Below are 23,559 nucleotides of genomic sequence, written 5' to 3'. Positions count from 1 at the left end.
CTTTTGAGGCTACACACTTAGACATACACGCAACATGAAAGCTTTTCGACTTACAACGTGTTGTTTAGGAAAAACAAGATAATTTCGCACGATGCGGGATTTCCTTAAAACGTGATTTTCTGAAAAATTTTGACGAAAGAAAATACTCCTTTTGGTTCTCTTTAGATGCTACATGTTAAGACGTACACGCCACAACAATTCTTTTCGAGTTACAACGTGTAGTTTTGGAGATACAAGCTAATTTTGTTCGATGCGTTATTCCTTCTCGTAAAGAGTTTCCAATACGTACATATATGTCTTTACTCTGCAATACTGTATTTCCTTAGGAAGTGGTATTCTTACATATTCTTTCGAGAGAAAACTCTCCTGTGCCTTCTCTTTTGAGGCTACACACTTAGAAATACACGCAACATGAAAGCTTTTCGACTTACAACGTGTTGTTTAGGAAAAACAAGATAATTTCGCACGATGCGGGATTTCCTTAAAACGTGATTTTCTGAAAAATTTTGACGAAAGAAAATTCTCCTTTTGGTTCTCTTTAGATGCTACATGTTAAGACGTACACGCCACAACAATTCTTTTCGAGTTACAAGGTGTAGTTTTGGAGATACAAGCTAATTTTGTACGATGCGTTGTTTCTTCTCGTAAAGTGTTTTCAATAAGTACGTATTTGTCTTTACTCTCCAAAATTGTACTTCCTTATAACGGGGTATTCTACAATATTCTTTCGAGAGAAAACTCTCCTGTGCCTTCTCTTTTGAGGCTACACACTTAGACATACACGCAACATGAAAGCTTTTCGACTTACAACGTGTTGTTTAGGAAAAACAAGATAATTTCGCACGATGCGGGATTTCCTTAAAACGTGATTTTCTGAAAAATTTTGACGAAAGAAAATTCTCCTTTTGGTTCTCTTTAGATGCTACATGTTAAGACGTACACGCCACAACAATTCTTTTCGTGTTACAAGGTGTAGTTTTGGAGATACAAGCTAATTTTGTACGATGCGTTGTTTCTTCTCGTAAAGTGTTTTCAATAAGTACGTATTTGTCTTTACTCTCCAAAATTGTACTTCCTTATAACGGGGTATTCTACAATATTCTTTCGAGAGAAAACTCTCCTGTGCCTTCTCTTTTGAGGCTACACACTTAGACATACACGCAACATGAAAGCTTTTCGACTTACAACGTGTTGTTTAGGAAAAACAAGATAATTTCGCACGATGCGGGATTTCCTTAAAACGTGATTTTCTGAAAAATTTTGACGAAAGAAAATTCTCCTTTTGGTTCTCTTTAGATGCTACATGTTAAGACGTACACGCCACAACAATTCTTTTCGAGATACAACATGTAGTTTTGGAGATACAAGCTAATTTTGTACTATGCGTTATTTCTTCTCGTAAAGAGTTTCCAATGCGTACGTATATGTCTTTACTCTGCAAAACTGTATTTCCTTATGAAGTGGTATTCTTACATATCCTTTCGAGAGAAAACTGTCCTGTGCCTTCTCTTTTGAGGCTACACACTTAGACATACACGCAACATGAAAGCTTTTCGACTTACAACGTGTTGTTTAGGAAAAACAAGATAATTTCGCACGATGCGGGATTTCCTTAAAACGTGATTTTCTGAAAAATTTTGACGAAAGAAAATTCTCCTTTTGGTTCTCTTTAGATGCTACATGTTAAGACGTACACGCCACACCAATTCTTTTCGAGATACAACATGTAGTTTTGGTGATACAAGCTAATTTTGTACTATGCGTTATTTCTTCTCGTAAAGAGTTTCCAATGCGTACGTATATGTCTTTACTCTGCAAAACTGTATTTCCTTATGAAGTGGTATTCTTACATATCCTTTCGAGAGAAAACTGTCCTGTGCCTTCTCTTTTGAGTCTACACACTTAGACATACACGCAACATGAAAGCTTTTCGACTTACAACGTGTTGTTTAGGAAAAACAAGATAATTTCGCACGATGCGGGATTTCCTTAAAACGTGATTTTCTGAAAAATTTTGACGAAAGAAAATTCTCCTTTTGGTTCTCTTTAGATGTTACATGTTAAGACGTACACGCCACAACAATTCTTTTCGAGTTACAACGTGTAGTTTTGGAGATACAAGCTAATTTTGTACTATGCGTTATTTCTTCTCGTAAAGAGTTTCCAATGCGAACGTATATGTCGTTACTCTGCAAAACTGTATTTCCTTATGAAGTGGTATTCTTACATATCCTTTCGAGAGAAAACTGTCCTGTGCCTTCTCTTTTGAGGCTACACACTTAGACATACACGCAACCTGAAAGCTTTTCGACTTACAACGTGTTGTTTAGGAAAAACAAGATAATTTCGCACGATGCGGGATTTCCTTAAAACGTGATTTTCTGAAAAATTTTGACGAAAGAAAATTCTCCTTTTGGTTCTCTTTAGATGCTACATGTTAAGACGTACACGCCACAACAATTCTTTTCGAGATACAACATGTAGTTTTGGAGATACAAGCTAATTTTGTACGATGCGTTATTTCTTCTCGTAAAGAGTTTCCAATGCGTACGTATATGTCTTTACTCTGCAAAACTGTATTTCCTTATGAAGTGGTATTCTTACATATCCTTTCGAGAGAAAACTGTCCTGTGCCTTCTCTTTTGAGGCTACACACTTAGACATACACGCAACATGAAAGCTTTTCGACTTACAACGTGTTGTTTAGGAAAAACAAGATAATTTCGCACGATGCGGGATGTCCTTAAAACGTGATTTTCTGAAAAATTTTGACGAAAGAAAATTCTCCTTTTGGTTCTCTTTAGATGCTACATGTTAAGACGTACACGCCACAACAAGTCTTTTCGAGATACAACATGTAGTTTTGGAGATACAAGCTAATTTTGTACTATGCGTTATTTCTTCTCGTAAAGAGTTTCCAATGCGTACGTATATGTCTTTACTCTGCAAAACTGTATTTCCTTATGAAGTGGTATTCTTACATATCCTTTCGAGAGAAAACTGTCCTGTGCCTTCTCTTTTGAGGCTACACACTTAGACATACACGCAACATGAAAGCTTTTCGACTTACAACGTGTTGTTTAGGAAAAACAAGATAATTTCGCACGATGCGGGATTTCCTTAAAACGTGATTTTCTGAAAAATTTTGACGAAAGAAAATTCTCCTTTTGGTTCTCTTTAGATGCTACATGTTAAGACGTACACGCCACAACAATTCTTTTCGAGATACAACATGTAGTTTTGGAGATACAAGCTAATTTTGTACTATGCGTTATTTCTTCTCGTAAAGAGTTTCCAATGCGTATGTATATGTCTTTACTCTGCAAAACTGTATTTCCTTATGAAGTGGTATTCTTACATATCCTTTCGAGAGAAAACTGTCCTGTGCCTTCTCTTTTGAGTCTACACACTTAGACATACACGCAACATGAAAGCTTTTCGACTTACAACGTGTTGTTTAGGAAAAACAAGATAATTTCGCACGATGCGGGATTTCCTTAAAACGTGATTTTCTGAAAAATTTTGACGAAAGAAAATTCTCCTTTTGGTTCTCTTTAGATGTTACATGTTAAGACGTACACGCCACAACAATTCTTTTCGAGTTACAACGTGTAGTTTTGGAGATACAAGCTAATTTTGTACTATGCGTTATTTCTTCTCGTAAAGAGTTTCCAATGCGAACGTATATGTCGTTACTCTGCAAAACTGTATTTCCTTATGAAGTGGTATTCTTACATATCCTTTCGAGAGAAAACTGTCCTGTGCCTTCTCTTTTGAGGCTACACACTTAGACATACACGCAACCTGAAAGCTTTTCGACTTACAACGTGTTGTTTAGGAAAAACAAGATAATTTCGCACGATGCGGGATTTCCTTAAAACGTGATTTTCTGAAAAATTTTGACGAAAGAAAATTCTCCTTTTGGTTCTCTTTAGATGCTACATGTTAAGACGTACACGCCACAACAATTCTTTTCGAGATACAACATGTAGTTTTGGAGATACAAGCTAATTTTGTACGATGCGTTATTTCTTCTCGTAAAGAGTTTCCAATGCGTACGTATATGTCTTTACTCTGCAAAACTGTATTTCCTTATGAAGTGGTATTCTTACATATCCTTTCGAGAGAAAACTGTCCTGTGCCTTCTCTTTTGAGGCTACACACTTAGACATACACGCAACATGAAAGCTTTTCGACTTACAACGTGTTGTTTAGGAAAAACAAGATAATTTCGCACGATGCGGGATGTCCTTAAAACGTGATTTTCTGAAAAATTTTGACGAAAGAAAATTCTCCTTTTGGTTCTCTTTAGATGCTACATGTTAAGACGTACACGCCACAACAAGTCTTTTCGAGATACAACATGTAGTTTTGGAGATACAAGCTAATTTTGTACTATGCGTTATTTCTTCTCGTAAAGAGTTTCCAATGCGTACGTATATGTCTTTACTCTGCAAAACTGTATTTCCTTATGAAGTGGTATTCTTACATATCCTTTCGAGAGAAAACTGTCCTGTGCCTTCTCTTTTGAGGCTACACACTTAGACATACACGCAACATGAAAGCTTTTCGACTTACAACGTGTTGTTTAGGAAAAACAAGATAATTTCGCACGATGCGGGATTTCCTTAAAACGTGATTTTCTGAAAAATTTTGACGAAAGAAAATTCTCCTTTTGGTTCTCTTTAGATGCTACATGTTAAGACGTACACGCCACAACAATTCTTTTCGAGATACAACATGTAGTTTTGGAGATACAAGCTAATTTTGTACTATGCGTTATTTCTTCTCGTAAAGAGTTTCCAATGCGTATGTATATGTCTTTACTCTGCAAAACTGTATTTCCTTATGAAGTGGTATTCTTACATATCCTTTCGAGAGAAAACTGTCCTGTGCCTTCTCTTTTGAGTCTACACACTTAGACATACACGCAACATGAAAGCTTTTCGACTTACAACGTGTTGTTTAGGAAAAACAAGATAATTTCGCACGATGCGGGATTTCCTTAAAACGTGATTTTCTGAAAAATTTTGACGAAAGAAAATTCTCCTTTTGGTTCTCTTTAGATGTTACATGTTAAGACGTACACGCCACAACAATTCTTTTCGAGTTACAACGTGTAGTTTTGGAGATACAAGCTAATTTTGTACTATGCGTTATTTCTTCTCGTAAAGAGTTTCCAATGCGAACGTATATGTCGTTACTCTGCAAAACTGTATTTCCTTATGAAGTGGTATTCTTACATATCCTTTCGAGAGAAAACTGTCCTGTGCCTTCTCTTTTGAGGCTACACACTTAGACATACACGCAACCTGAAAGCTTTTCGACTTACAACGTGTTGTTTAGGAAAAACAAGATAATTTCGCACGATGCGGGATTTCCTTAAAACGTGATTTTCTGAAAAATTTTGACGAAAGAAAATTCTCCTTTTGGTTCTCTTTAGATGCTACATGTTAAGACGTACACGCCACAACAATTCTTTTCGAGATACAACATGTAGTTTTGGAGATACAAGCTAATTTTGTACGATGCGTTATTTCTTCTCGTAAAGAGTTTCCAATGCGTACGTATATGTCTTTACTCTGCAAAACTGTATTTCCTTATGAAGTGGTATTCTTACATATCCTTTCGAGAGAAAACTGTCCTGTGCCTTCTCTTTTGAGGCTACACACTTAGACATACACGCAACATGAAAGCTTTTCGACTTACAACGTGTTGTTTAGGAAAAACAAGATAATTTCGCACGATGCAGGATGTCCTTAAAACGTGATTTTCTGAAAAATTTTGACGAAAGAAAATTCTCCTTTTGGTTCTCTTAAGATGCTACATGTTAAGACGTACACGCCACAACAAGTCTTTTCGAGATACAACATGTAGTTTTGGAGATACAAGCTAATTTTGTACTATGCGTTATTTCTTCTCGTAAAGAGTTTCCAATGCGTACGTATATGTCTTTACTCTGCAAAACTGTATTTCCTTATGAAGTGGTATTCTTACATATCCTTTCGAGAGAAAACTGTCCTGTGCCTTCTCTTTTGAGGCTACACACTTAGACATACACGCAACATGAAAGCTTTTCGACTTACAACGTGTTGTTTAGGAAAAACAAGATAATTTCGCACGATGCGGGATTTCCTTAAAACGTGATTTTCTGAAAAATTTTGACGAAAGAAAATTCTCCTTTTGGTTCTCTTTAGATGCTACATGTTAAGACGTACACGCCACAACAATTCTTTTCGAGATACAACATGTAGTTTTGGAGATACAAGCTAATTTTGTACTATGCGTTATTTCTTCGCGTAAAGAGTTTCCAATGCGTATGTATATGTCTTTACTCTGCAAAACTGTATTTCCTTATGAAGTGGTATTCTTACATATCCTTTCGAGAGAAAACTGTCCTGTGCCTTCTCTTTTGAGGCTACACACTTAGACATACACGCAACATGAAAGCTTTTCGACTTACAACGTGTTGTTTAGGAAAAACAAGATAATTTCGCACGATGCGGGATTTCCTTAAAACGTGATTTTCTGAAAAATTTTGACGAAAGAAAATTCTCCTTTTGGTTCTCTTTAGATGCTACATGTTAAGACGTACACGCCACACCAATTCTTTTCGAGATACAACATGTAGTTTTGGAGATACAAGCTAATTTTGTACTATGCGTTATTTCTTCTCGTAAAGAGTTTCCAATGCGTACGTATATGTCTTTACTCTGCAAAACTGTATTTCCTTATGAAGTGGTATTCTTACATATCCTTTCGAGAGAAAACTGTCCTGTGCCTTCTCTTTTGAGGCTACACACTTAGACATACACGCAACATGAAAGCTTTTCGACTTACAACGTGTTGTTTAGGAAAAACAAGATAATTTCGCACGATGCGGGATTTCCTTAAAACGTGATTTTCTGAAAAATTTTGACGAAAGAAAATTCTCCTTTTGGTTCTCTTTAGATGTTACATGTTAAGACGTACACGCCACAACAATTCTTTTCGAGTTACAACGTGTAGTTTTGGAGATACAAGCTAATTTTGTACTATGCGTTATTTCTTCTCGTAAAGAGTTTCCAATGCGAACGTATATGTCGTTACTCTGCAAAACTGTATTTCCTTATGAAGTGGTATTCTTACATATCCTTTCGAGAGAAAACTGTCCTGTGCCTTCTCTTTTGAGGCTACACACTTAGACATACACGCAACCTGAAAGCTTTTCGACTTACAACGTGTTGTTTAGGAAAAACAAGATAATTTCGCACGATGCGGGATTTCCTTAAAACGTGATTTTCTGAAAAATTTTGACGAAAGAAAATTCTCCTTTTGGTTCTCTTTAGATGCTACATGTTAAGACGTACACGCCACAACAATTCTTTTCGAGATACAACATGTAGTTTTGGAGATACAAGCTAATTTTGTACGATGCGTTATTTCTTCTCATAAAGAGTTTCCAATGCGTACGTATATGTCTTTACTCTGCAAAACTGTATTTCCTTATGAAGTGGTATTCTTACATATCCTTTCGAGAGAAAACTGTCCTGTGCCTTCTCTTTTGAGGCTACACACTTAGACATACACGCAACATGAAAGCTTTTCGACTTACAACGTGTTGTTTAGGAAAAACAAGATAATTTCGCACGATGCGGGATGTCCTTAAAACGTGATTTTCTGAAAAATTTTGAGGAAAGAGAATTCTCCTTTTGGTTCTCTTTAGATGCTACATGTTAAGACGTACACGCCACAACAAGTCTTTTCGAGATACAACATGTAGTTTTGGAGATACAAGCTAATTTTGTAGTATGAGTTATTTCTTCTCGTAAAGAGTTTCCAATGCGTACGTATATGTCTTTACTCTGCAAAACTGTATTTCCTTATGAAGTGGTATTCTTACATATCCTTTCGAGAGAAAACTGTCCTGTGCCTTCTCTTTTGAGGCTACACACTTAGACATAAACGCAACATGAAAGCTTTTCGACTTACAACGTGTTGTTTAGGAAAAACAAGATAATTTCGCACGATGCGGGATTTCCTTAAAATGTGATTTTCTGAAAAATTTTGACGAAAGAAAATTCTCCTTTTGGTTCTCTTTAGATGCTACATGTTAAGACGTACACGCCACAACAATTCTTTTCGAGTTACAACGTGTAGTTTTGGAGATACAAGCTAATTTTGTACGATGCGTTATTTCTTCTCGTAAAGAGTTTCCAATACGTACGTATATGTCTTTATTCTGCAATACTGTATTTCCTTATGAAGTGGTATTCTTACATATTCTTTCGAGAGAAAACTCTCCTGTGCCTTCTCTTTTGAGGCTACACACTTAGACATATACGCAACATGAAAGCTTTTCGACTTACAACGTGTTGTTTAGGAAAAACAAGATAATTTCGCACGATGCGAGATTTCCTTAAAACGTGATTTTCTGAAAAATTTTGACGAAAGAAAATTCTCCTTTTGGTTCACTTTAGATGCTACATGTTAAGACGTACACGCCACAACAATTCTTTTCGAGTTACAAGGTGTAGTTTTGGAGATACAAGCTAATTTTGTACGATGCGTTGTTTCTTCTCGTAAAGTGTTTTCAATACGTACGTACTTGTCTTTACTCTCCAAAATTGTACTTCCTTATAACGGGGTATTCTACAATATTCTTTCGAGAGAAAACTCTCCTGTGCCTTCTCTTTTGAGGCTACACACTTAGACATACACGCAACATGAAAGCTTTTCGACTTACAACGTGTTGTTTAGGAAAAACAAGATAATTTCGCACGATGCGGGATTTCCTTAAAACGTGATTTTCTGAAAAATTTTGACGAAAGAAAATTCTCCTTTTGATTCTCTTTAGATGCTACATGTTAAGACGTACACGCCACAACAATTCTTTTCGAGTTACAAGGTGTAGTTTTGGAGATACAAGCTAATTTTGTACGATGCGTTGTTTCTTCTCGTAAAGTGTTTTCAATACGTACGTATTTGTCTTTACTCTCCAAAATTGTACTTCCTTATAACGGGGTATTCTACAATATTCTTTCAAGAGAAAACTCTCCTGTGCCTTCTCTTTTGAGGCTACACACTTAGACATACACGCAACATGAAAGCTTTTCGACTTACAACGTGTTGTTTAGGAAAAACAAGATAATTTCGCACGATGCGGGATTTCCTTAAAACGTGATTTTCTGAAAAATTTTGACGAAAGAAAATTCTCCTTTTGGTTCTCTTTAGATGCTACATGTTAAGACGTACACGCCACAACAATTCTTTTCGAGATACAACATGTAGTTTTGGAGATATAAGCTAATTTTGTACTATGCGTTATTTCTTCTCGTAAAGAGTTTCCAATGTGTACGTATATGTCTTTACTCTGCAAAACTGTATTTCCTTATGAAGTGGTATTCTTACATATCCTTTCGAGAGAAAACTGTCCTGTGCCTTCTCTTTTGAGGCTACACACTTAGACATACACGCAACATGAAAGCTTTTCGACTTACAACGTGTTGTTTAGGAAAAACAAGATAATTTCGCACGATGCGGGATTTCCTTAAAACGTGATTTTCTGAAAAATTTTGACGAAAGAAAATACTCCTTTTGGTTCTCTTTAGATGCTACATGTTAAGACGTACACGCCACAACAATTCTTTTCGAGTTACAACGTGTAGTTTTGGAGATACAAGCTAATTTTGTTCGATGCGTTATTCCTTCTCGTAAAGAGTTTCCAATACGTACATATATGTCTTTACTCTGCAATACTGTATTTCCTTAGGAAGTGGTATTCTTACATATTCTTTCGAGAGAAAACTCTCCTGTGCCTTCTCTTTTGAGGCTACACACTTAGAAATACACGCAACATGAAAGCTTTTCGACTTACAACGTGTTGTTTAGGAAAAACAAGATAATTTCGCACGATGCGGGATTTCCTTAAAACGTGATTTTCTGAAAAATTTTGACGAAAGAAAATTCTCCTTTTGGTTCTCTTTAGATGCTACATGTTAAGACGTACACGCCACAACAATTCTTTTCGAGTTACAAGGTGTAGTTTTGGAGATACAAGCTAATTTTGTACGATGCGTTGTTTCTTCTCGTAAAGTGTTTTCAATAAGTACGTATTTGTCTTTACTCTCCAAAATTGTACTTCCTTATAACGGGGTATTCTACAATATTCTTTCGAGAGAAAACTCTCCTGTGCCTTCTCTTTTGAGGCTACACACTTAGACATACACGCAACATGAAAGCTTTTCGACTTACAACGTGTTGTTTAGGAAAAACAAGATAATTTCGCACGATGCGGGATTTCCTTAAAACGTGATTTTCTGAAAAATTTTGACGAAAGAAAATTCTCCTTTTGGTTCTCTTTAGATGCTACATGTTAAGACGTACACGCCACAACAATTCTTTTCGAGATACAACATGTAGTTTTGGAGATACAAGCTAATTTTGTACTATGCGTTATTTCTTCTCGTAAAGAGTTTCCAATGCGTACGTATATGTCTTTACTCTGCAAAACTGTATTTCCTTATGAAGTGGTATTCTTACATATCCTTTCGAGAGAAAACTGTCCTGTGCCTTCTCTTTTGAGGCTACACACTTAGACATACACGCAACATGAAAGCTTTTCGACTTACAACGTGTTGTTTAGGAAAAACAAGATAATTTCCCACGATGCGGGATTTCCTTAAAACGTGATTTTCTGAAAAATTTTGACGAAAGAAAATTCTCCTTTTGGTTCTCTTTAGATGCTACATGTTAAGACGTACACGCCACACCAATTCTTTTCGAGATACAACATGTAGTTTTGGTGATACAAGCTAATTTTGTACTATGCATTATTTCTTCTCGTAAAGAGTTTCCAATGCATACGTATATGTCTTTACTCTGCAAAACTGTATTTCCTTATGAAGTGGTATTCTTACATATCCTTTCGAGAGAAAACTGTCCTGTGCCTTCTCTTTTGAGGCTACACACTTAGACATACACGCAACATGAAAGCTTTTCGACTTACAACGTGTTGTTTAGGAAAAACAAGATAATTTCGCACGATGCGGGATTTCCTTAAAACGTGATTTTCTGAAAAATTTTGACGAAAGAAAATTCTCCTTTTGGTTCTCTTTAGATGTTACATGTTAAGACGTACACGCCACAACAATTCTTTTCGAGTTACAACGTGTAGTTTTGGAGATACAAGCTAATTTTGTACTATGCGTTATTTCTTCTCATAAAGAGTTTCCAATGCGAACGTATATGTCGTTACTCTGCAAAACTGTATTTCCTTATGAAGTGGTATTCTTACATATCCTTTCGAGAGAAAACTGTCCTGTGCCTTCTCTTTTGAGGCTACACACTTAGACATACACGCAACCTGAAAGCTTTTCGACTTACAACGTGTTGTTTAGGAAAAACAAGATAATTTCGCACGATGCGGGATTTCCTTAAAACGTGATTTTCTGAAAAATTTTGACGAAAGAAAATTCTCCTTTTGGTTCTCTTTATATGCTACATGTTAAGACGTACACGCCACAACAATTCTTTTCGAGATACAACATGTAGTTTTGGAGATACAAGCTAATTTTGTACGATGCGTTATTTCTTCTCGTAAAGAGGTTCCAATGCGTAAGTATATGTCTTTACTCTGCAAAACTGTATTTCCTTATGAAGTGGTATTCTTACATATCCTTTCGAGAGAAAACTGTCCTGTGCCTTCTCTTTTGAGGCTACACACTTAGACATACACGCAACATGAAAGCTTTTCGACTTACAACGTGTTGTTTAGGAAAAACAAGATAATTTCGCACGATGCGGGATTTCCTTAAAACGTGATTTTCTGAAAAATTTTGACGAAAGAAAATTCTCCTTTTGGTTCTCTTTAGATGCTACATGTTAAGACGTACACGCCACAACAAGTCTTTTCGAGATACAACATGTAGTTTTGGAGATACAAGCTAATTTTGTACTATGCGTTATTTCTTCTCGTAAAGAGTTTCCAATGCGTACGTATATGTCTTTACTCTGCAAAACTGTATTTCCTTATGAAGTGGTATTCTTACATATCCTTTCGAGAGAAAACTGTCCTGTGCCTTCTCTTTTGAGGCTACACACTTAGACATACACGCAACATGAAAGCTTTTCGACTTACAACGTGTTGTTTAGGAAAAACAAGATAATTTCGCACGATGCGGGATTTCCTTAAAACGTGATTTTCTGAAAAATTTTGACGAAAGAAAATTCTCCTTTTGGTTCTCTTTAGATGCTACATGTTAAGACGTACACGCCACAACAATTCTTTTCGAGATACAACATGTAGTTTTGGAGATACAAGCTAATTTTGTACTATGCGTTATTTCTTCTCGTAAAGAGTTTCCAATGCGTATGTATATGTCTTTACTCTGCAAAACTGTATTTCCTTATGAAGTGGTATTCTTACATATCCTTTCGAGAGAAAACTGTCCTGTGCCTTCTCTTTTGAGGCTACACACTTAGACATACACGCAACATGAAAGCTTTTCGACTTACAACGTGTTGTTTAGGAAAAACAAGATAATTTCGCACGATGCGGGATTTCCTTAAAACGTGATTTTCTGAAAAATTTTGACGAAAGAAAATTCTCCTTTTGGTTCTCTTTAGATGCTACATGTTAAGACGTACACGCCACACCAATTCTTTTCGAGATACAACATGTAGTTTTGGAGATACAAGCTAATTTTGTACTATGCGTTATTTCTTCTCGTAAAGAGTTTCCAATGCGTACGTATATGTCTTTACTCTGCAAAACTGTATTTCCTTATGAAGTGGTATTCTTACATATCCTTTCGAGAGAAAACTGTCCTGTGCCTTCTCTTTTGAGGCTACACACTTAGACATACACGCAACATGAAAGCTTTTCGACTTACAACGTGTTGTTTAGGAAAAACAAGATAATTTCGCACGATGCGGGATTTCCTTAAAACGTGATTTTCTGAAAAATTTTGACGAAAGAAAATTCTCCTTTTGGTTCTCTTTAGATGTTACATGTTAAGACGTACACGCCACAACAATTCTTTTCGAGTTACAACGTGTAGTTTTGGAGATACAAGCTAATTTTGTACTATGCGTTATTTCTTCTCGTAAAGAGTTTCCAATGCGAACGTATATGTCGTTACTCTGCAAAACTGTATTTCCTTATGAAGTGGTATTCTTACATATCCTTTCGAGAGAAAACTGTCCTGTGCCTTCTCTTTTGAGGCTACACACTTAGACATACACGCAACCTGAAAGCTTTTCGACTTACAACGTGTTGTTTAGGAAAAACAAGATAATTTCGCACGATGCGGGATTTCCTTAAAACGTGATTTTCTGAAAAATTTTGACGAAAGAAAATTCTCCTTTTGGTTCTCTTTAGATGCTACATGTTAAGACGTACACGCCACAACAATTCTTTTCGAGATACAACATGTAGTTTTGGAGATACAAGATAATTTTGTACGATTCGTTATTTCTTCTCGTAAAGAGTTTCCAATGCGTACGTATATGTCTTTACTCTGCAAAACTGTATTTCCTTATGAAGTGGTATTCTTACATATCCTTTCGAGAGAAAACTGTCCTGTGCCTTCTCTTTTGAGGCTACACACTTAGACATACACGCAACATGAAAGCTTTTCGACTTACAACGTGTTGTTTAGGAAAAACAAGATAATTTCGCACGATGCGGGATGTCCTTAAAACGTGATTTTCTGAAAAATTTTGAGGAAAGAAAATTCTCCTTTTGGTTCTCTTTAGATGCTACATGTTAAGACGTACACGCCACAACAAGTCTTTTCGAGATACAACATGTAGTTTTGGAGATACAAGCTAATTTTGTACGATGCGTTATTTCTTCTCGTAAAGAGTTTCCAATACGTACATATATGTCTTTATTCTGCAATACTGTATTTCCTTATGAAGTGGTATTCTTACATATTCTTTCGAGAGAAAACTCTCCTGTGCCTTCTCTTTTGAGGCTACACACTTAGACATATACGCAACATGAAAGCTTTTCGACTTACAACGTGTTGTTTAGGAAAAACAAGATAATTTCGCACGATGCGAGATTTCCTTAAAACGTGATTTTCTGAAAAATTTTGACGAAAGAAAATTCTCCTTTTGGTTCACTTTAGATGCTACATGTTAAGACGTACACGCCACAACAATTCTTTTCGAGTTACAAGGTGTAGTTTTGGAGATACAAGCTAATTTTGTACGATGCGTTGTTTCTTCTCGTAAAGTGTTTTCAATACGTACGTACTTGTCTTTACTCTCCAAAATTGTACTTCCTTATAACGGGGTATTCTACAATATTCTTTCGAGAGAAAACTCTCCTGTGCCTTCTCTTTTGAGGCTACACACTTAGACATACACGCAACATGAAAGCTTTTCGACTTACAACGTGTTGTTTAGGAAAAACAAGATAATTTCGCACGATGCGGGATTTCCTTAAAACGTGATTTTCTGAAAAATTTTGACGAAAGAAAATTCTCCTTTTGGTTCTCTTTAGATGCTACATTTTAAGACGTACACGCCACAACAATTCTTTTCGAGATACAACATGTAGTTTTGGAGATACAAGCTAATTTTGTACTATGCGTTATTTCTTCTCGTAAAGAGTTTCCAATGCGTACGTATATGTCTTTGCTCTGCAAAACTGTATTTCCTTATGAAGTGGTATTCTTACATATCCTTTCGAGAGAAAACAGTCCTGTGCCTTCCCTTTTGAGGCTACACACTTAGACATACACGCAACATGAAAGCTTTTCGACTTACAACGTGTTGTTTAGGAAAAACAAGATAATTTCGCACGATGCGGGATTTCCTTAAAACGTGATTTTCTGAAAAATTTTGACAAAAGAAAATTCTCCTTTTGGTTCTCTTTAGATGCTACATGTTAAGACGTACACGCCACAACAATTCTTTTCGAGATACAACATGTAGTTTTGGAGATACAAGCTAATTTTGTACTATGCGTTATTTCTTCTCGTAAAGAGTTTCCAATGCGTACGTATATGTCTTTACTCTGCAAAACTGTATTTCCTTATGAAGTGGTATTCTTACATATCCTTTCGAGAGAAAACTGTCCTCTGCCTTCTCTTTTGAGGCTACACACTTAGACATACACGCAACATGAAAGCTTTTCGACTTACAACGTGTTGTTTAGGAAAAACAAGATAATTTCGCACGATGCGGGATTTCCTTAAAACGTGATTTTCTGAAAAATTTGACGAAAGAAAATTCTCCTTTTGGTTCTCTTTAGATGCTACATGTTAAGACGTACACACCACAACAATTGTTTTCGAGATACAACATGTAGTTTTGGAGATACAAGCTAATTTCGTACGATGCGTTATTTCTTCTTGTAAAGAGTTTCCAATGCGTACGTATATGTCTTTACTCTGCAAAACTGTATTTCCTTATGAAGTGGTATTTTTACATATCCTTTCGAGAGAAAACTGTCCTGTGCCTTCTCTTTTGAGGCTACACACTTAGACATACACGCAAAATGAAAGCTTTTCGACTTACAACGTGTTCTTTAGGAAAAACAAGATAATTTCGCACGATGCGGGATTTCCTTAAAACGTGATTTTCTGAAAAATTTTGACAAAAGAAAATTCTCCTTTTGGTTCTCTTTAGATGCTACATGTTAAGACGTACAGGCCACAACAATTCTTTTCGAGTTACAACGTGTAGTTTTGGAGATACAAGCTAATTTTGTACGATGCGTTATTTCTTCTCGTAAAGAGTTTCCAATACGTAGTATATGTCTTTACTCTGCAAAACTGTATTTCCTTATGAAGTGGTATTCTTACATATCCTTTCGAGAGAAAACTGTCCTGTGCCTTCTCTTTTGAGGCTACACACTTAGACATACACGCAACATGAAAGCTTTTCGACTTACAACGTGTTGTTTAGGAAAAACAAGATAATTTCGCACGATGCGGGATTTCCTTAAAACGTGATTTTCTGAAAAATTTTGACAAAAGAAAATTCTCCTTTTGGTTCTCTTTAGATGCTACATGTTAAGACGTACACGCCACAACAATTCTTTTCGAGATACAACATGTAGTTTTTGAGATACAAGCTAATTTTGTACGATGCGTTGTTTCTTCTCGTAAAGTGTTTTCAATACGTTCGTATATGTCTTTACTCTCCAAAATTGTACTTCCTTATAACGGGGTATTCTACAATATTCTTTCGAGAGAAAACTCTCCTGTGCCTTCTCTTTTGAGGCTACACACTTAGACATACACGCAACTTGAAAGCTGTTGGACTTACAACGTGTTGTTTAGGAAAAATAAGATAATTTCGCACGATGCGGGATTTCCTTACAACGTGATTTTCTGAAAAATTTTGACGAAAGAAAATTCTCCTTTTGGTTCTCTTTAGATGCTACATGTTAAGACGTACACACCACAACAATTGTTTTCGAGATACCACATGTAGTTTTGGAGATACAAGCTAATTTTGTACGATGCGTTATTTCTTCTCGTAAAGAGTTTCCAATGCGTACGTATATGTCTTTACTCTGCAAAACTGTATTTCCTTATGAAGTGGTATTTTTACATATCCTTTCGAGAGAAAACTGTCCTGTGCCTTCTCTTTTGAGGCTACACACTTAGACATACACGCAACATGAAAGCTTTTCGACTTACTACGTGTTGTTTAGGAAAAACAAGATAATTTCGCACGATGCGGGATTTCCTTAAAACGTGATTTTCTGAAAAATTTTGACAAAAGAAAATTCTCCTTTTGGTTCTCTTTAGATGCTACATGTTAAGACGTACAGGGCACAACAATTCTTTTCGAGTTACAACGTGTAGTTTTGGAGATAAAAGCTAATTTTGTACGATGCGTTATTTCTTCTCGTAAAGAGTTTCCAATATGTACGTATATGTCTTTACTCTGCAATACTGTATTTCCTTATGAAGTGGTATTCTTACATATTCTTTCGAGAGAAAACTCTCCTGTGCCTTCTCTTTTGAGGCTACACACTTAGACATACACGCAACATGAAAGCTTTTCGACTTACAACGTGTTGTTTAGGAAAAACAAGATAATTTCGCATGATGCGGGATTTCCTTAAAACGTGATTTTCTGAAAAATTTTGACGAAAGAAAATTCTCCTTTTGGTTCTCTTTAGATGCTACATTTTAAGACGTACACGCCACAACAATTCTTTTCGAGATACAACATGTAGTTTTGGAGATACAAGCTAATTTTGTACTATGCGTTATTTCTTCTCGTAAAGAGTTTCCAATGCGTACGTATATGTCTTTACTCTGCAAAACTGTATTTCCTTATGAAGTGGTATTCTTACATATCCTTTCGAGAGAAAACAGTCCTGTGCCTTCTCTTTTGAGGCTACACACTTAGACATACACGCAACATGAAAGCTTTTCGACTTACAACGTGTTGTTTAGGAAAAACAAGATAATTTCGCACGATGCGGGATTTCCTTAAAACGTGATTTTCTGAAAAATTTTGACGAAAGAAAATTCTCCTTTTGGTTCTCTTTAGATGCTACATGTTAAGACGTACACGCCACAACAATTCTTTTCGAGATACAACATGTAGTTCTGGAGATACAAGCTAATTTTGTACTATGCGTTATTTCTTCTCGTAAAGAGTTTCCAATGCGTACGTATATGTCTTTACTCTGCAAAACTGTATTTCCTTATGAAGTGGTATTCTTACATATCCTTTCGAGAGAAAACTGTCCTGTGCCTTCTCTTTTGAGGCTACACACTTAGACATACACGCAACATGAAAGCTTTTCGACTTACAACGTGTTGTTTAGGAAAAACAAGATAATTTCGCACGATGCGGGATTTCCTTAAAACGTGATTTTCTGAAAAATTTTGACGAAAGAAAATTCTCCTTTTGGTTCTCTTTAGATGCTACATGTTAAGACGTACACGCCACAACAATTCTTTTCGAGATACAACGTGTAGTTTTGGAGATACAAGCTAATTTTGTACTATGCGTTATTTCTTCTCGTAAAGAGTTTCCAATGCGTACGTATATGTCTTTACTCTGCAAAACTGTATTTCCTTATGAAGTGGTATTCTTACATATCCTTTCGAGAGAAAACTGTCCTGTGCCTTCTCTTTTGAGGCTACACACTTAGACATACACGCAACATGAAAGCTTTTCGACTTACCACGTGTTGTTTAGGAAAAACAAGATAATTTCGCACGATGCGGGATTTCCTTAAAACGTGATTTTCTGAAAAATTTTGACGAAAGAAAATTCTCCTTTTGGTTCTCTTTAGATGCTACATGTTAAGACGTACACGCCACAACAATTCTTTTCGAGATACAACGTGTAGTTTTGGAGATACAAGCTAATTTTGTACTATGCGTTATTTCTTCTCGTAAAGAGTTTCCAATGCGTACGTATATGTCTTTACTCTGCAAAACTGTATTTCCTTATGAAGTGGTATTCTTACATATCCTTTCGAGAGAAAACTGTCCTGTGCCTTCTCTTTTGAGGCTACACACTTAGACATACACGCAACATGAAAGCTTTTCGACTTACAACGTGTTGTTTAGGAAAAACAAGATAATTTCGCACGATGCGGGATGTCCTTAAAACGTGATTTTCTGAAAAATTTTGACGAAAGAAAATTCTCCTTTTGGTTCTCTTTAGATGCTACATGTTAAGACGTACACGCCACAACAATTCTTTTCGAGATACAACATGTAGTTTTGGAGATACAAGCTAATTTTGTACTATGCGTTATTTCTTCTCGTAAACAGTTTCCAATGCGTAAGTATATGTCTTTACTCTGCAAAACTGTATTTCCTTATGGAGTGGTATTCTTACATATCCTTTCGAGAGAAAACTGTCCTGTGCCTTCTCTTTTGAGGCTACACACTTAGACATACACGCAACTTGAAAGCTTTTCGACTTACAACGTGTTGTTTAGGAAAAACAAGATAATTTCGCACAATGCGGGATTTCCTTAACACGTGATTTTCTGAAAAATTTTGACGAAAGAAAATTCTCCTTTTGGTTCTCTTTAGATGCTACATGTTAAGACGTACATGCCACAACAATTCTTTTCGAGATACAACATGTAGTTTTGGAGATACAAGCTAATTTTGTACGATGCGTTATTTCTTCTCATAAAGAATTTCCAATGCGTACGTATATGTCTTTACTCTGCAAAACTGTATTTCCTTATGAAGTGGTATTCTTACATATCCTTTCGAGAGAAAACTGTCCTGTGCCTTCTCTTTTGAGGCTACACACTTAGACATACACGCAACATGAAAGCTTTTCGACTTACAACGTGTTGTTTAGGAAAAACAAGATAATTTCGCACGATGCGGGATTTCCTTAAAACGTGATTTTGTGAAAAATTTTGACGAAAGAAAATTCTCCTTTTGGTTCTCTTTAGATGTTACATGTTAAGACGTACACGCCACAACAATTCTTTTCGAGTTACAACGTGTAGTTTTGGAGATACAAGCTAATTTTGTACTATGCGTTATTTCTTCTCGTAAAGAGTTTCCAATGCGAACGTATATGTCGTTACTCTGCAAAACTGTATTTCCTTATGAAGTGGTATTCTTACATATCCTTTCGAGAGAAAACTGTCCTGTGCCTTCTCTTTTGAGGCTACACACTTAGACATACACGCAACCTGAAAGCTTTTCGACTTACAACGTGTTGTTTAGGAAAAACAAGATAATTTCGCACGATGCGGGATTTCCTTAAAACGTGATTTTCTGAAAAATTTTGACGAAAGAAAATTCTCCTTTTGGTTCTCTTTAGATGCTACATGTTAAGACGTACACGCCACAACAATTCTTTTCGAGATACAACATGTAGTTTTGGAGATACAAGCTAATTTTGTACGATGCGTTATTTCTTCTCGTAAAGAGTTTCCAATGCGTACGTATATGTCTTTACTCTGCAAAACTGTATTTCCTTATGAAGTGGTATTCTTACATATCCTTTCGAGAGAAAACTGTCCTGTGCCTTCTCTTTTGAGGCTACACACTTAGACATACACGCAACATGAAAGCTTTTCGACTTACAACGTGTTGTTTAGGAAAAACAAGATAATTTCGCACGATGCGGGATGTCCTTAAAACGTGATTTTCTGAAAAATTTTGACGAAAGAAAATTCTCCTTTTGGTTCTCTTTAGATGCTACATGTTAAGACGTACACGCCACAACAAGTCTTTTCGAGATACAACATGTAGTTTTGGAGATACAAGCTAATTTTGTAGTATGCGTTATTTCTTCTCGTAAAGAGTTTCCAATGCGTACGTATATGTCTTTACTCTGCAAAACTGTATTTCCTTATGAAGTGGTATTCTTACATATCCTTTCGAGAGAAAACTGTCCTGTGCCTTCTCTTTTGAGGCTACACACTTAGACATACACGCAACATGAAAGCTTTTCGACTTACAACGTGTTGTTTAGGAAAAACAAGATAATTTCGCACGATGCGGGATTTCCTTAAAACGTGATTTTCTGAAAAATTTTGACGAAAGAAAATTCTCCTTTTGGTTCTCTTTAGATGCTACATGTTAAGACGTACACGCCACAATTCTTTTCGAGTTACAACATGTAGTTTTGGAGATACAAGCGAATTTTGTACGATGCGTTATTTCTTCTCGTAAAGAGTTTCCAATACGTACGTATATGTCTTTACTCTGCAAAACTGTATTTCCTTATGAAGTGGTATTCTTACATATCCTTTCGAGAGAAAACTGTCCTGTGCCTTCTCTTTTGAGGCTACACACTTAGACATACACGCAACATGGAAGCTTTTCGACTTACAACGTGTTGTTTAGGAAAAACAAGATAATTTCGCACGATGCGGGATTTCCTTAAAACGTGATTTTCTGAAAAATTTTGACAAAAGAAAATTCTCCTTTTGGTTCTCTTTAGATGCTACATGTTAAGACGTACACGCCACAACAATTCTTTTCGAGATACAATATGTAGTTTTGGAGATACAAGCTAATTTTGTACGATGCGTTGTTTCTTCTCCTAAAGTGTTTTCAATACGTTCGTATATGTCTTTACTCTCCAAAATTGTACTTCCTTATAACGGGGTATTCTACAATATTCTTTCGAGAGAAAACTCTCCTGTGCCTTCTCTTTTGAGGCTACAAACTTAGACATACACGCAACATGAAAGCTGTTCGACTTACAACGTGTTGTTTAGGAAAAACAAGATAATTTCGCACGATGCGGGATTTCCTTAAAACGTGATTTTCTGAAAAATTTTGACGAAAGAAAATTCTCCTTTTGGTTCTCTTTAGATGCTACATGTTAAGACGTACACGCCACAACAATTCTTTTCGAGATACAACATGTAGTTTTGGAGATACAAGCTAATTTTGTACTATGGGTTATTTCTTCTCGTAAAGAGTTTCCAATGCGTACGTATATGTCTTTACTCTGCAAAACTGTATTTCCTTATGAAGTGGTATTCTTACATATCCTTTCGAGAGAAAACTGTCCTGTGCCTTCTCTTTTGAGGCTACACACTTAGACATACACGCAACATGAAAGCTTTTCGACTTACAACGTGTTGTTTAGGAAAAACAAGATAATTTCGCACGATGCGGGATTTCCTTAAAACGTGATTTTCTGAAAAATTTTGACGAAAGAAAATTCTCCTTTTGGTTCTCTTTAGATGCTACATGTTAAGACGTACACACCACAACAATTGTTTTCGAGATACAACATGTAGTTTTGGAGATACAAGCTAATTTTGTACGATGCGTTATTTCTTCTCGTAAAGAGTTTCCAATGCATACGTATATGTCTTTACTCTGCAAAACTGTATTTCCTTATGAAGTGGTATTTTTACATATCCTTTCGAGAGAAAACTGTCCTGTGCCTTCTCTTTTGAGGCTATACACTTAGACATACACGCAACATGAAAGCTTTTCGACTTACAACGTGTTGTTTAGGAAAAACAAGATAATTTCGCACGATGCGGGATTTCCTTAAAACGTGATTTTCTGAAAAATTTTGACAAAAGAAAATTCTCCTTTTGGTTCTCTTTAGATGCTACATGTTAAGACGTACAGGCCACAACAATTCTTTTCGAGTTACAACGTGTAGTTTTGGAGATACAAGCTAATTTTGTACGATGCGTTATTTCTTCTCCTAAAGAGTTTCCAATACGTACGTATTTGTCTTTACTCTGCAAAACTGTATTTCCTTATGAAGTGGTATTCTTACATATCCTTTCGAGAGAAAACTGTCCTGTGCCTTCTCTTTTGAGGCTACACACGTAGACATACACGCAACATGAAAGCTTTTCGACTTACAACGTGTTGTTTAGGAAAAACAAGATAATTTCGCACGATGCGGGATTTCCTTAAAACGTGATTTTCTGAAAAATTTTGACGAAAGAAAATTCTCCTTTTGGTTCTCTTTAGATGCTACATGTTAAGACGTACACGCCACAACAATTCTTTTCGAGAGACAACGTGTAGGTTTGGAGATACAAGCTAATTTTGTACTATGCGTTATTTCTTCTCGTAAAGAGTTTCCAATGCGTACTTATATGTCTTTACTCTGCAAAACTGTATTTCCTTATGAAGTGGTATTCTTACATATCCCTTCGAGAGAAAACTGTCCTGTGCCTTCTCTTTTGAGGCTACACACTTAGACATACACGCAACATGAAAGCTTTTCGACTTACAACGTGTTGTTTAGGAAAAACAAGATAATTTCGCACGATGGGGGATTTCCTTAAAACGTGATTTTCTGAAAAATTTTGACGAAAGAAAATTCTCCTTTTGGTTCTCTTTAGATGCTACATGTTAAGACGTACAGGCCACAACAATTCTTTTCGAGATACAACGTGTAGTTTTGGAGATACAAGCTAATTTTGTACTATGCGTTATTTCTTCTCGTAAAAAGTTTCCAATGCGTACGTATATGTCTTTACTCTGCAAAACTGTATTTCCTTATGAAGTGGTATTCTTACATATCCTTTCGAGAGAAAACTGTCCTGTGCCTTCTCTTTTGAGGCTACACTCGTAGACATAAACGCAACATGAAAGCTTTTCGACTTACAACGTGTTGTTTAGGAAAAACAAGATAATTTCGCACGATGCGGGATTTCCTTAAAACGTGATTTTCTGAAAAATTTTGACGAAAGAAAATTCTCCTTTTGGTTCTCTTTAGATGCTACATGTTAAGACGTACACGCCACAACAATTCTTTTCGAGATACAACGTGTAGTTTTGGAGATACAAGCTAATTTTGTACTATGCGTTATTTCTTCTCGTAAAGAGTTTCCAATGCGTACGTATATGTCTTTACTCTGCAAAACTGTATTTCCTTATGAAGTGGTATTCTTACATATCCTTTCGAGAGAAAACTGTCCTGTGCCTTCTCTTTTGAGGCTACACACTTAGACATAAACGCAATATGAAAGCTTTTCGACTTACAACGTGTTGTTTAGGAAAAACAAGATAATTTCGCACGATGCGGGATTTCCTTAAAACGTGATTTTCTGAAAAATTTTGACGAAAGAAAATTCTCCTTTTGGTTCTCTTTAGATGCTACATGTTAAGACGTACACGC

At 36.1% G+C, this 23,559-nt stretch overlaps 1 pseudogene; it reads right to left on the bottom strand.

Moving 5' to 3' along the window:
- The window catches only part of LOC127666709 (sorting nexin-18-like), a 41,435-nt pseudogene that overhangs the window by 13,416 nt on the left and 4,460 nt on the right, over positions 1 to 23,559 (bottom strand).

The sequence above is a fragment of the Apodemus sylvaticus genome, chromosome 16, assembly GCF_947179515.1.
Source record: "Apodemus sylvaticus chromosome 16, mApoSyl1.1, whole genome shotgun sequence".
Classification (NCBI taxonomy): domain Eukaryota; kingdom Metazoa; phylum Chordata; class Mammalia; order Rodentia; family Muridae; genus Apodemus; species Apodemus sylvaticus.
This window is presented reverse-complemented; position numbering and strand designations above follow the sequence as displayed.